Source organism: Haliotis cracherodii, unplaced genomic scaffold, assembly GCF_022045235.1.
Source record: "Haliotis cracherodii isolate W230 unplaced genomic scaffold, xgHalCrac1.p SCAF_23, whole genome shotgun sequence".
In the NCBI taxonomy this organism is placed as follows: Eukaryota; Metazoa; Mollusca; class Gastropoda; order Lepetellida; family Haliotidae; genus Haliotis; species Haliotis cracherodii.
The window spans coordinates 3,912,097-3,928,044 of NW_027266279.1; the positions used below are offsets into that span (position 1 = coordinate 3,912,097).

The following is a 15,948-nucleotide window of genomic DNA, read 5'->3' on the forward strand; positions in this document are numbered from 1 at the left end:
AAGGAATGTAAGAGTAGGTGTGTACATGCATGTATACAGACAGTGCACGTGCTCGTTATGTATATTGTGTAGATTGTCCAGGTGGCCCAAACAAATATTTTCCATGCCTGTTACCGACCCCAAAACATGCCTTGTTTCTTCAGGGAGATTTATATTTATATTTAACAGTAACTAGCAAAAGCCCTGACAATAAAACAACGCTTAGTCACCAACTGTTAGTCACCTAGTTATGAACTGGATGTGAAACCCTTCATTTTGCCCTAGCTCATTTCCTAAGTACATGTAGACTGGAATACGAATTGATGAGCAAATCTCTCGTTTTCATAATCATGAAGTTTGATTAAAATCTATCTAGTAGTTATATATACAGTCGACGAGTTATCTGAGAGACTCGATTACATCATTGTGCAGATAGAAGACGTAGCTCCAACACTGCAGGTGCGGCCTGTGTCAACATCAAGGTGTCACGCCACCACAAGACTGTTATGATGTTCACATTGGTGTTAACATGAATTCATTCTTGTGTCTCACTTACAATTACCTTTAGTCGCCTGTTCTCCGCCTTCACCTGCCTAATGTCCTCCTTAGCCTGTCGAACCTCCACCGTTGCCAGTCGAACCTCCTCCATTGCCTGCTGGTTCTCCCCCCTCAGTCGCCGGTTCGCCTCCCTCAGTCGCTGGTTCTCCTCCATTGCCTGCCGGTTCTCCTCCCTCAGTCGCCGGTTCTCCTCGCGGAGCTGGCGGACCTCGGTCTCGACAAGCTGCCACACAACAAATGTAAGATGTCAGCCTATTGCAGTTATAATGCTTCACCTATGTATTCCAGGCGTATGTACATAGGAGTAAGTGAGTGAGTGAATGAATGTACATTAAAATAACTAGAATATCACACTGATATGTAAAACTAGCATAGGAGTAAGACGGAGTAGGTATGTATAAAACTAGTGGAACTGGTTGAATGAGTTGAAGCAGACATATTAAACCACAACTATTTACTCACTTTCATTGGTGCCGCCCCCCGACGGCCTGACACTGCTGACCGCCTCCTTTCTGACGGTGTCGTCGTCATCGGGGTGGCGAATGGCGTAGAGGAGGTAGAGGACATCCTGGATGTTGACGGCGTCTGGTCCGCCTGCTGCGCCTGGGACGTGCCCTGGGTCGTCGGAGGTGCCTGGGAGGTGCCCTGGGTCGTCGGAGGTGCCTGGGAGGTGCCCTGGGTCGCCGGAGGTGCCTGGGAGGTGCCCTGGGTCGCCGGAGGTGCCTGGGAGGTGCCCTGGGTCGCTAGGGGTGCCTGTGAGGTGCCCTGGGTCGTCGGAGGTGCCTGGGAGGTGCCCTGGGTCGTCGGAGGTGCCTGGGAGGTGCCCTGGGAGGTGCCCTGGGTCGCCTGAGGTCCCTGGGGTCCGGTCTGAGGTCCCTGCGGGGCCAAACCGAGAGAAGTGAAAAAAGAAAACATGATGGCTGGAAACAAATCAGTGGAAATAATCGCTAGAAGAAGTATGGAGGTGTGCAGAGATCGTTAAACGAGATGCGCGATGCGACTGTGGAAGTATCCATGTTTTATACTCCAACCCGAAGGAGCTTCCATTTGATTTCAAGGGGGTGGGGTTGGGGTGGTTCGGGTGGTGGAGGAGCTTGATTAAGGTTTGAGATTAGTTGATTTTACACAGACATTTGACTCCTCGATAATACAATACCCACTTTCTGTAAGAAAAAGGCATATAACTGTTTTAAATACAGCAGGGGATTGAGTCTCATTTTAGAAAGTACCCCCCCCCCCCCCCCCCTCCCCCTCCCCTCCCCTCCCCCGACAATAAGATGGTCGCTCCCACAGTCAAACCAGCAAGCACGTGCCCAGGGACTATTGGGGTGTTCAGTGACAAGCAAGTGAAAGCGTGTACGTTGATTTATTCTCGTGAAGCTCAAACATACAGCCATGTCGCAAGCGCCTTGAAACAATGGGGAGACGTCACCAACCTCCCGGCCTATCTGACAATGTTATGCAACGAAGCTCTGGATGGGCATGTCGAACGTGCTCTACTCGAGTGACAAGCCTTGCACATTTCATGGGACACCAGCCAGACAATGGAAATCAACATCGTGTAAAAACATCGCACACACAACATTTTACCAATAATATTATTTAATTTATAAGTTGATCATTCTTGATCATTATCCATGTTTCAACGTCCATTGTCCACACACTATCGCTGCAATATTCAGTCAGAATTGTTAGAATAGTTGTATTTTTCATGCTTTTCCTCATTGGCGTGCATGTCATATAAGTAAACTTTATCATCACGTGTTACGGATTTCATTTAAGCACATTTTCAGAAATAACCTGATTGATACAAACTGTTTTATTTGATTTGACAGGGATCCTTACAAGTAACCACTTTAACTTGCAGGGGGGTGGGGTGGGGTGGGTCGGGGGTGGGGTCGGGGTGGGGTTGGCGGTTGGGGTAACCTATGGGATAAAGCATTCGCTCGGCCAGCCGAAGACCGGTTCCATTCCTCACATTGGTAGACCACCTCCGTGGTCTAGTGGTAGAGCGTCTGTCCAGAGGGCGGAAGGTCGTGGGTTCGATCCCAGGCGGGGTCATACCAAAAGGAGTTACAAGATGGTACTTGTTGTTACCTTGTCTGGCGCTCAGCATTAAGGTTGGTTGTTGGTTGGTTTTTTGTTTTACGCCGCACTCAGCAATATTCCAGCTATATGACGGCGGTCTGTAAATAATCGAGTATGGACCAGACAATCCAGTGATTAATGTCATGAGCATCGATCCACGCCATTGGATCGATGACATGCATCAACCAAGTCAGCGAGCCTAACCACCTGATCCCGTTAGTCGCCTTTTACGACAAGCATAGTCACCTTTTACGGTAAGAAGAGGTTGCTGAAGACCTATTCTACCCCGGAATCTTCACGGGCTTCAGCATTAAGGGGCTAAAGCAAGGACTGGCCGTCTCGGGGTCAGTAAACTCTGTCTGAGTGGGGTATTCATGTTAAACTGAGGCATGGTAGCTCAGTAGGCTAGCACTATAAATTCGGCATCAGTCCGGACTAATTGGTAGGCACGTCGCTATATGAGTACGACCCCATTTCATCTCACTTCCTCTTTATTTGATTTATTTTTAATACAATAATTTTGAAAATATCGTTTAGTGAGTATAGTTGGTTGGTTGGTTTGTTGTTTAACGCCGCACTCAGCAATATTCAAGTTATATGACGGCGGTCTGTAAATAATCGAGTCTGGACCAGAAAATGCAGTGATTGATATCATGAGCATCGATCCACGCAACTGGGATCGATGACATTCATCAACCAAGTCAGCGAGCCTGACCACCTGATCCCGTTAGTCGCCTTTTACGACAAGCATAGTCGCCTTTTAGGGCGAACATGGGTTGTGAAGACCTGTTCTACCCCGGATCTTCTCGGGCCTTGTGAGTATAGAGCCTGATCGTTTGACATATATTGAGAGATATATTGCATGAATATTACCACGAACTGTTCATAATCAAATGTCACAGACATGGGTTTCCCATGTGCATTTGTGTTGTGTAAAGAGAATAGCCTAAATGGGTCGTTTAGCGTTATATAATTCAACATGTGGCACAGATACTGTTATCCTGTTTAATTCATACGTTTCTGTGTTTAGGAAATTTTCAGGTAAGTTTCCCACTTTCATTGCGGGCTGTCAGTAATCTGAACAGGCAAACCAGCTGCAGATAGAATGATGTACTACGACCGCCGCTACTACTACTACACCACCACTACTACTACTACTACTACACCGCCACAACGACGACGACCACCACCACTACTATTACTACTACAACAACCAGATCCCTCATCACTACGACTACATCATCTACCTCTGCTACCCACCCGTGAAGATCCGGGGGAGAATAGGTCTTCAGCAACCCATGCTTGCCGTAAAAGGCCACTATGCTACAAAAGCCACTCAAAAACAAATCTATCATAAAACCAAAAGAATCGACAAGGCAATTATCAAATTACAAACAGGTCACACTAAAGAACTGTCGGAAATGCTAGAAAACTGCTTTTCTGGCTTCATGTAATAAATACGAGCCATACGACTATAAAAAGAGCATATATCAAAATAACATTTGTGGGTATTGATTTACAGTTTGAGATAATTTCAGCCAGCTGTTCGAAGTCTTAGTCTGAACCTATTTTCTTAAAGCATGGATGTCGTAGTACTAAAGTACTCTAGGAAATGAAAAAAAACACCTGTTTTTTTCGATCTCTTTTTTTTAAATAAATGCAGTAACTGTTAATATACAAAATATATAAATATTCTCAATTATAACTCAATTAGTACTAATTGGGCCTTGGCACAAATACAGCGTATCAAAGTTTATTATGTCTTTTTACACGTAAAAGTGTGTAAAAATATGAACAAAATAGACAATTGTGAAACTGATCATAACCAAATGTTGGTAGATCAAGGTGAATGTCCATGACCTATGACACCTTGACGACAGGTGAAAACATGTGCTTGAAACCCACGTACATGTGATTTGTGAGTGGTTAGTGATTTGTGAGTGGCATTGTGGGATAGTGAATCATCGTCAAAATATCAGAACGTAAAAGTAACACATTCCCTTCTCAAACAACAACTTACATGTCATTCTTATTATGTACATAAACAAAGCTGTTATTTTTATTGTTGTTTTGATAACTTTTTTTTCCAGGCTAATTTGCATAATGCCTATAGCCTGTTTCTGCCATGTCAATTTGGACTTAGCTTTATTTGAAAGTTGAAAGTGCCTACAAATTACCTCCTGTAAAGTACATTTTGTATTGAGCACTGAGATAGAACTAGCAAATCCAGACTAGTACCTTTCCAGTTGTTTTGTTATTTCGTATTTACATCTACGTAATGCTTTGTGTCGATTATTAAATCCAGTAAAACATGGTGTTTTTTTCATTTCCATGAGTACTTTAATCAATCATTCGAGGTTGTTTATTACAGAATACTTCTCCAAAATATTTCTCATACGTACTTTTTTCATTTGCTTGATTTTTCCCATCAAGATTAAAATTCATTGAAACATAACATATCGGTAGTTTCGATAGTCAGCTATCAAAAGGAGCAAAACAAGAAAACTTTTCCCGTTAAAGGAGTATGTGGTGAGGAGTTACCTCCCCTCTTATATTATCGTACAAGCTCCTCACAGCGATAGTACGTTCGCCACCAGTCAAAACTTCACACTGTGTAAGGCGACTACAGCCATGCATGGAGCTAGGGCCTAATCGTGACCTATCGAACTACAGCCAGGTGACCTTATGTTTACGCGAATGGCCGTGATATAGCAGACGAAATTATACCCTATTAATTGTTTGTTTGTTTGTCATCAGGTAATTCCATTTCTTTTAAATTGTCTGGCAGGAAGTGTGTCGAGGATAATATTCTTGCAAAACTGTGTGTCCTGTTGGATGCCGAGACAGTTTCTTTGCTGCATGATCACCAAGAAGCTGGTTTGTGTAGAAACTGTTTCATAAGAATAAATAACTTTATGAAATTTAAGGATGGATTGCAAACCAGCGTGAAGAAATATATTTGCAGAGATAGCAAAATCAAAAGGCATTCACTATTGACGGATTGTTCCACACCTGACAGCAAGCGGCAATCGATTGCATGCGAGGTTGAGGATATTTCAGGTGAGCGTTCCCGTACATGAGGATCCTGATAGTTATGCTGTGCCTAAAGTAATGTTAAGAAAATATGAAACCTTTTTTCATGCCCCTAACCTCCTTCTCAACAGCCCGTCCGATGTTCCTTATCTTGACTTGTTTACTGCTGTTTGTTGTCACTATCACTCTAACCGGAATGAGTAGACTAGTCTGTTTATTAGACATAATACGTAATAATGAAAATAATAATAATATTTATTTTTTTTATTCATGGTTAAACTAAGTGCTGTTAGGAGATCTTTTGGGACCCTTAAATAGATTTTCTGGCCTTATTGCATATGTCTCATTTGATAAATCAACTTTGAAACCTCAAGCACACATTTGTAATTGTGATTCATCTGTTGCAAAGAATTTTAACTAAGCATGAGGTAGAAGCTAAAATATTTGCAAAACATATTATTGCATTGCTGGAGCTCAACATCCTCTGATGGCTGAAGCAAGACCGACTGGTATTGCTTTCATCGTCATTTACAGTGAGTGCCCTTTTATATTTTCATACATTTATGTTTTTAGAAAGAGTGGAATGTTCACACATATACTATTTCAGCAAGTTTATTAATATTTATAAATGGCAAATTTCTACTAGTCCTTATGATACCTTAACAATTGGGCAGTTTGGCAAGGACTGAAGGACTTGTGTCAGTTTCTGACGCTGATGATGGGTTAACCCTTTGATTTGCATAATAACAAAGTGTACATTTTTTAACATTGAAATTAGATGTAATGAAGCTTTTGAATGGTATGTAGTCTGAAAGAGTAATCTTTAGACTCGGTTCGATTCCGGTCAAAGGCAAACACATCGAGAATACTTATTCACTGCGTGTATTCTTACTTTGTGATGTAATAATATATTCTTGTGTTAATATCCTTATTATTATTAATGTTGTATGTTTTCCAACAACAAAAATAACTTTAGTGCAAAATAAAAATGTTATTTTTTGTGTTTAAATTTTTATGTTAAAGGGACACCTTTCCTTAAATAATGATTGATATGTTTTAATATAAGAAACTTCTTAAGTAAGTTATGTCAGCTCTTCTCAAAGTGTACATTGAAGGAAGCTAGGTACATAGATGCATCTGTTTTTCATAATGTACATATTTGTACTCTGTATTTAAAAATAATTACTAGTTATGTAACATTGGTGCAGTTAAAATGACCTAACACTGGATTAATAGTTATGTAATACCAATATTTGTAGTTTGGGTAAAAAAATATATGTGCGTCGTGATTGATGATGTTTTACCAGAATTGTGTATTACCAGACAATTTGTAACTAGGCAGTGTCAGCTCCTACATTTAAATGATTGGCAGTATCATTTACATTCACAGAGTTAAACATTGACCTTTCCACGTTCAAAAAGAATGCCACAAGTTACACTGAAAACAAGAGAAGTTCACCTGCGTCCCATAATGAAGAATCAGCATTGTCAGATGGTATGGCCTATTTCTCCCTTTTTTCACAGATGATAGATACATACAGAGTTAGAGATACTGATACTACATTTGTACTGTATTCTACTGTGAATATGAAATTGGAAAGGAACTTTGGTTGTATAAGGAAGTAATGTGATTTAGCTGTAGATTAATTTAAGAATTAGTTTTCCTTTGTCATATCTTTAAAATACATAAATTTTCATTGGCCTAATATGTATTTTCTTATATTTGAATATAGCATCATCTTTTTCTGTGCAAAAAGAAGCTGAACACATTTATGCAGCCTTACAGTGTACCAAAATCTGTTCTACTGGTAAATGGCTTGTGGTATATTACACATAATACTATTAGAGTGAAAGAGAATACTTTGAGTAAATAATAATGTTTGTAAATGTGTTGAAATGAAATAAGCTATATTAATAAATTATTGGAAAAATGTGTTTCACATATGATTTATGCGAAATACAATATTTCCTTTGCACCTATTGTACTCATGCTTGTCCTGATGATTGCTTATCTGATATTGTTGTCTCTTTCTGAACATGCTCACATTATTTTACTTTGTTTTAGGGACTGAACCCGGTGAAAAACCAAAGGCTGCAGTTGGTGAACACAACTAGTGTTTGGATTTGCCACCAAAACAAAAGCTACCATCTACATTTTCAACTCATGGTACATACATGAAATTAAGTATCTAATAGGACCAATTCTACTTTTATGTTTTGAAGAGATAAAAATGTTATTTGATAGGAGAAAGTTAATGTCTTCTTTAATTTAAATAACTACAGAAGCCATCTACATTTATCAAAAGTGTAACTGAAATATATATATATTTTTTTAGTATTTCTCTCAGATGAGTAATGGATTAAGATATAGGGATATAAGGAAAAAAATACAACAATGGTACCAGTATTTTTCGCTGTTTAGAGTCATTTGCTGAAGTTGGGAAACAGCCACAGCAGACATATTTACATGGACTAATGCAAGCAGTTGCATCTGAGGACTTGGAGCAAGTTGTGACCTTACTTTTGTCCCACCCCAGTTCAAGAAATAAAATAAACGAGAGAGTGATACAGCAGCTACAGTCAGACTGTCAAGAGCTATCATCATTATCATCTCCATCGGTTCTCATGGAGCAATCAAGTCTGCAGAATCTTACAGATAGCCATGACTTTATAGGTCAGGTATTTCAGGAGATGAAAGAAAGGTAATCTAATTTGATGAATGAATTTACAATATGAGGTAATGTTTGGGGGAAAAAATATCATGTTTTAATTGTAATAAAACTTTTATCATGATTGTTATATGAGTAATATAATACCAGTTTTAATATAAGCTTGAGTACAAAAGTTACCAAAACATTGGTTGAATCCCTCAACTTTTAGCTCACATAAACTGATATGACATGTTTCTTTTTATGGTGTGATGTTTTTACCTTGTCAGCTACACTATTTTGCCTTTTCTTCATAATTTTGTAGCTTAGCTAAACAAGTGACCTCTATTTAATGGGTTATAATGTCTTTCTTGCAGTCTTTTATATGTAGTGGTTATTTTATTTGAATACTTATGCATGTCAGGTGATAACAGTGTTATGTGAAGAGGAGCTTATTTGGTTACATTAAAACTCCTCTAGAATGAATTATGTACCTTTGACTATGTTTACCAAAAATATATGGCAAGATCACTGTGTTGTTCATTTGCTAAGTAATCCTGCTTTTTTTGTACTGAAGAAACAGCCCTTATTCTGAGAACATAGAAGGCATCAAAATATAGTTCATAATTTGCTAGTTTCATACTGTTTTCTAAGGGCACCATTCTTGTTGGCTGTAATGTCCACTGTTACTGGATGTATGGATGGTGAAATTCCACTCAATAAAGTGGCTGCAATAACATCATCATACTCCATACTGATGCGTATGCGAAACATCCATCTAACAGCATGGCATAAGATGGTGGGATGCATTCTCATAAGAGGACATTTAGAAGATCAGTTACGGTACTATAAAGCATTTGTTATTGATAGTAATGATTTTGAGGATAGAAAGTTGTAATTAATATATATATATATGTACATGGCATATACACATTACCAGTTTACAATGGTCATGGACACATGTCTATTTGGAAACAATATTGTATCAAAAAAAATATACATTTTAAATATATGTTTTAGCCCATCAGAACCTGTATTTTGTCTGATGTTTAATGCTGAAATTGATTAATAAATTATCTCCCCCCATTTTTATAAATTTTTATACTGTCCCATTTTAATTATGTTGATAAATTAAATTTCTGTGTTAAATTGAAATATGAATATGCTTCTTTTTCAGTCATTGTATGTCTAATCCAGGCTTTCCGGTGCACATTCTATGAGGTTATTTACAGAGTATGGTACTACTGAGCAACATCGGATTGTGCCAATCCCCAACTAGCAAACTCCAAATGATGGCCCAGGCAGTGACTCAAACATAGCTTAACATTGTTGGATCATTACAATGTAATCCATTGATCAAGGTAATTACTCAATGCAAAGAACACAACAAGTTAATATATTATTTAGCACTGTTACATTGAAATATGTCTTCTATGTGTTCCATGAGTTATCATTTTAATGTTGTATGACTGAATTAATGCAGTATTTGAACATGATGAATGTGATATGATTCATTTCTTATAGATCACTGGAGACAATTTGGATGTCTATATCAGGTCATCTAAAGTAGGATCAACTAAAAATGACAACAAGGATCTTCACATGTTTGCATCAAACATCATTTTCTCCAAGTTTGCTGACATTAACTTGAGCACTTCACCACCACCTCTATCATCTACATGCATCAACGCCTCTGATGTCCTCCCGAATGAAGACACTTTGAACAAGTTATCCTCGTTTATATTGTTCTCATTGGCAGAATACTGAAGGTTAAGAATCATATAATATATGTTATTAATATCTGGCATGCTCAGATCAGATTTACTAATATCTAAATGAATGAAACATAAAGTTTTATAGATCCTATTGTTTAGCTGTGGATTAGGAAGTTGTTTAGGTGTGACATATTTTGTAAGGGTTTGAATTCAAATGCTTTGATGTGAGAGAAATTGTTATTGATTTCATGCCAGCTGTAACTGTTATCTGTTTCATCTGTTAGCTGTTATTCATTGTGTTTCAATCCATTATTTCAGGATATTCCAGCACTATCATGGCTTAACATCCCAACACACATTCCACACAGCCACAGTATATCAGCATCCATGAAGACAGAGGTACATCCCATGCCACTGTTATTCAGCAATGAAGCCAAGTATGAAGAATGTGTGAAGATTCTTGATAGCTATGAGGATCAGTTGACAGAACTCTTTACAAGTGCACATGGTGATGATTACAACTTCATTTACATGTTTCATATTGCTCTTAATTGTAAATAAAATCATCTTTTACTGAAACACTTTATTGCACTTTAGAGTAGTTTTCAATTGAATGCATAAGTACAATGGCATTCACACGGTACAACTAGTGGTATACAACTTGTTGTATGCAATAAGTTGCACAAACTGAGGTTGTATACAACTCAGCATTCACATGGCGGCGAGTTGCATACAACTCGGGTCTCACGAGATCTCTGACAAAAAGCTTGTGATTCACTACATTATCGCTGGAATCTTGGTTGCCGAGTTAATGTTCAGACGCAGAGCTTTGAAAAATCAACGCTGCGCGAGAATTGCGATCGCGGGTACTGGACCAACCTCTGACTTTGCAATTTAACGGACTTGTATATTATTGAATTTTTAACCCCATGATGGAACATTAGATGTATAACGTGACACATTCGATACGAAAACGTACTTGTTTTATGTGTCGAAAACAAATTTTCCGTTACATGATGTCAAAAAACGAGGGCGATGCCCACATGTACAAAGACAAAAAAAATGCAATAGGCTGCATTCATACAACTTGTCGCATGAAAATAGAGCATGTCCTATTTCGTACAACTCGCGTCCAACAAGTTGCATATGTCAAAAGTTGGACCGACTTGCCCGTTCACATGATGCAATGTATTGCATGCAACAAATTGTATACAACTAGTTGTACCATGTGAATGCCCCCTACCCAACATAAATGTAATCTGATATGAGTGTTATGACTAATTAATGGATATTAAAAATAGATTTATTTAAGTAAGACTATTTACACAATTGAAAAGTTGCACATATTTGTTTGTTAAAATTTGTATGTGTTTTTTGTTTTGTTTTTTGTTTAACATCGCACTCAGCAATATTTCAGCTATATGATGGCGGTCTGTAAATAATCGTGTGGCTGAAGACCTATTCTACCATGGATCTTCATGGGTTTTGTGTAGTATCATCACAGTAGTCACAAGAGGTTATCATTGTGGAATAAGATGAATCTACTTTTAGAAACAATAACAATTTGAAATGATTATCTAACTAATAAATATTATATTCAAATTATTTTCTCGTTATACAGGTGACCAATCAGCGCTAAGGGAACTTCATGTTCCAGTCGGTGGGGATTAGCTCACCAGGGTAAGGCTTGAGGGTGCCAAGAGTCTCAGAGCACTTTCTCCTACACCTGCCAAAAGATTTGATGATCTTGGACCATTTGTTATTGAATGGTGGCACAACAAACAGGACTTTTTGGAGGTATTTCTTCTTTTCTTGACTGGACTCGACCTTGCAACATCATTTGTTCTCATTATACCAATCAAATTATCAATATTGTCACAATTTCATGTCATGTGCCTTTGTATTTCATTTATACATATTTATGAAAACGAAAATGTTTAGATAGCCAACGGAAACATTTTATGAGGGCAAAGAAAAAATATATTTCCTTATGATATACTAGTAACAACTTGTATTTCACATCAATGTCAGGATTCTAATACGGAAAGTCAAGTGTTAAAACTTTTGACTGCTCGTGACTAGGACCAGGACTAGTGCCAATTTCTAACGCTGGTTATACTAATCCCGGATGATAGTGATGAGTGACTTTCACCTGTGTATTTAGTGTGACAAAAATGTTATACTGATGACTGATGGTAGTGATGAGTGACTTTCACCTGTGTATTTAGTGTGACAAAAATGTTATACTGATGGCTGATGGTAGTGATGAGTGACTTTCACCTGTGTATTTAGTGTGACAAAAATGTTACACTGATGGCTGATGGTAGTGATGAGTGACTTTCACCTGTGTATTTAGTGTGACAAAAATGTTACACTGATGGCTGATGGTAGTGATGAGTGACTTTCACCTGTGTATTTAGTGTGACAAAAATGTTATACTGATGGCTGATGATAGTGATGAGTGACTTTCACCTGTGTATTTAGTGTGACAAAAATGTTATACTGATGGCTGATGGTAGTGATGAGTGACTTTCACCTGTGTATTTAGTGTGACAAAAATGTTACACTGATGGCTGATGGTAGTGATGAGTGACTTTCACCTGTGTATTTAGTGTGACAAAAATGTTATACTGATGGCTGATGGTAGTGATGAGTGACTTTCACCTGTGTATTTAGTGTGAAAAAAATGTTATACTGATGGCTGATGATAGTGATGAGTGACTTTCACCTGTGTATTTAGTGTGACAAAAATGTTATACTGATGGCTGATGATAGTGATGAGTGACTTTCACCTGTGTATTTAGTGTGACAAAAATGTTATACTGATGGCTGATGATAGTGATGAGTGACTTTCACCTGTGTATTTAGTGTGACAAAAATGTTATACTGATGGCTGATGATAGTGATGAGTGACTTTCACCTGTGTATTTAGTGTGACAAAAATGTTATACTGATGGCTGATGATAGTGATGAGTGACTTTCACCTGTGTATTTAGTGTGACAAAAATGTTATACTGATGGCTGATGATAGTTATGTGTGACCTTCACCTGTGTAGATAGAGGAAAAGTTTGAAAACGTTTGCCAAAACTAGGTGTCAAAGGTATATTTAAGAACGTGTTAACAGTGTTGCAGACTTCAATTAAATTTCCCCCAGACCACAGGACTGACAACTTGAAAATCTTACCAGTCCTTGTCAAAAGTTGTCAGTCTAAAACAGAAGATGAATTTCACTTTTTGCTTGTATGTAGTGGGTTGTTTTCTATTAAAAAAAAGTACACCCATTTCAAGCATTGGAAATATCTTCATAAATTTATCCCATTAATGGCCTCTAAAAATAATGATCTAATGTATAACTTAGCCTTGTATATCGACACTTATATTTTATTATAGGGTTTTGAAGTGTTGCGATCCCAGCAATATGTCAAACTTGAAACAATCCATCTGTTAGCCTGTAAAAAATGCAATTGCACGAGACAAGTCACTTGAAATGTATAAAGAATTAATTATAAGTCATAAATATGTTTGTATATAACAATGAAAGACATGTAACAAAACCTATGGCCTAACAGAAGTGAACAACAAATAGAAGAAGTGAATACTATTTTATTCATCTGAGCCTTAATGGAAAGGCTTTCTGGGAACTAGAGGATAACTGCAAATATCAATGTCACATTTTATATCATAAAGTTGTCATCTTGAACAATGTTGAAGAATATGTCAATATTTCAAGGAAATAATTTGAAAAATTTTAAGCTGTGATTTCAGTGGACAAATTGTACATATCATTGTACGTATCTCTTGGTATTGAGGAATTATTAATAATAACTCGGTATTTGGTAAAACTATGGAGAATCTAAGGAAGCGTGTTGATGTTAAATTAGTCAGATCTAATGAGGAAGAAAGACTCAGGAAACTTATAGCCAGTCCGGCTTTAACAGAAGCAAGATATTCGATAACGACTTAGCCGCGTTGCATATGCAGAAGAGTAATATAAAATTCAACAGACCGGTGTACGTCGGTATGAGTATCCTCGACTTGTCAAAACACTTAATGTATGACTTTTATTATAACGAACTTAAGAAGCAATACGGCGATAGATGCGAGGTGTTATATACCGACACAGATTCTTTGTTGATGGAAATACAAACCGAGGATGTGTATAAAGATATGGCAGAAAAAATAGATATGTACGACACGAGCGATTACCCTAAAGATAATCCACTGCACAGCGTAGTAAATAAAAAGGTGTTAGGTAAGATGAAGGATGAATGTGCTGGGACTCCTATAGCGAAGAATGTAGGATTAAGACCTAAGATGTATTCTATAAAGAAGTCCGATAATGGGGAGATAAGAAAAGCCAATGGCGTTAAGAAGTACGTTGTGAAAAAGCATATCAAACAGTATAAACGGTAGAACGTTCAAACACGAGATGAACTCTTTAAGAAGTTACAATCATAGGATATATGGATTAAGAATGAACAAGACATCATTATCCCCCTTAGATACAAAGAGATGGATTGATAATGATGGTGTAACTACCTATGCTAATGATTATGGTGGTAATACCGTACCGTCAGGAACTATGAACAACTCTTCTCGTACAAATGCCCTACCCGGTCCATCTTGAAGATAATAAAGAATAGGCTCTCCTTCTTTCGTAACCAATCGACTAATGTTATACGTCTTAAGGGACCATATGGGATCGGTTGCGCGACGTAGGCCTCCCTCGAGTTCACCGGGCTGGTATAAATATCTTACCCTTACTCTATCCGGAAGTTTTCGTTCTTTGCCTCTCCTTGGTGCTGAAGATTCAGAAGTCACGGATTTCATTTTAATAGCATCGGATGGCTTCTTCCCTATTAATCTCGTTACTTCATTATTCAGCGCTGATACAACAGCTGATAATCGTGTCACCCATTCGGTTGATCTCAATCGTTCGAATTTCATTTCGATCCCATACTGATAGCCAAACAAACGTTCCGCTAATGTCCGGTTAAATCTTTCGACGATAGCTTGACTACGGTGGGCCTCTCTTTCACCATGGACAATTTCGACATCGTGCTTTGTTAACAGTTTTGTTATCGATCCCATAATCTCGCGACCGGGATCTACTTGAAATAGCTTAGTCCATTTTAGTGGTCCGCGTTTATATATGCGGCTCAGTGCATTAGCTACTTCTGTTGAATCTTTCGAGGTTAATGGCTCAGCCTCTTTGAATCGACTAGCCACATCCACTACTGTTCAAGCGTATTTATACGTTTTGCGTTTTACCTTATCGTGGGGAAGAAACAAGAGGTCAGTCTGATGAACTTCATTCGTTGTAAAAATATCAAACTTCTTCCTCGGTATATAACGCGGTGCCGGTAAATATATTTGTCACAACGCTTGTTTCTTTAACCAATCCTTGGCCACATCTTTAGATACCTTAGCCGCGGTGGCTAATTTTTTTATTGCTCCTATACCGTTCCAATATCCTCGTGGGCTATAGTAAATTTTATTCACTATTAATTAATATTGATGTTTCGTTTAATACAACACATCACTATCGTTGAATCGCATAATCATTTTGGCATAAAAAATGCCACCTGTAGTAGCAGTATAGGTAATAAAGCCGGCTCCAGTGGAAGTGGTCCAGAACCCCCATTACCTATACTACTACAGCGGATGGCTTAGTGTCCGCTTTACAGCGGATGGCTTAGTGTCCCCTTTACAGCGGATGGCTTTGTGACCGCTTTACAGCGGATGGCTTAGTGTCCGCTTTACAGCGGATGGCTTAGTGACCGCTTTACAGCGGATGGCTTAGTGACCGCTTTACATCGGATGGCTTAGTGACCGCTTTACAGCGGATGGCTTAGTTACCGCTTTACAGCGGATGGCTTAGTGACCGCTTTATAGCGGATGGCTTAGTGTCCGCTTTACAGCGGTT

The 15,948-nt window shown here is 38.3% G+C and overlaps 1 pseudogene; it reads left to right on the forward strand.

Annotated features, from left to right (window-relative positions):
- The first annotated feature begins 6,145 nt into the window (after window positions 1–6,145).
- LOC139471827 (uncharacterized) lies at window positions 6,146–12,026 on the forward strand (annotated as a pseudogene).
- Window positions 12,027–15,948: the final 3,922 nt, after the last annotated feature.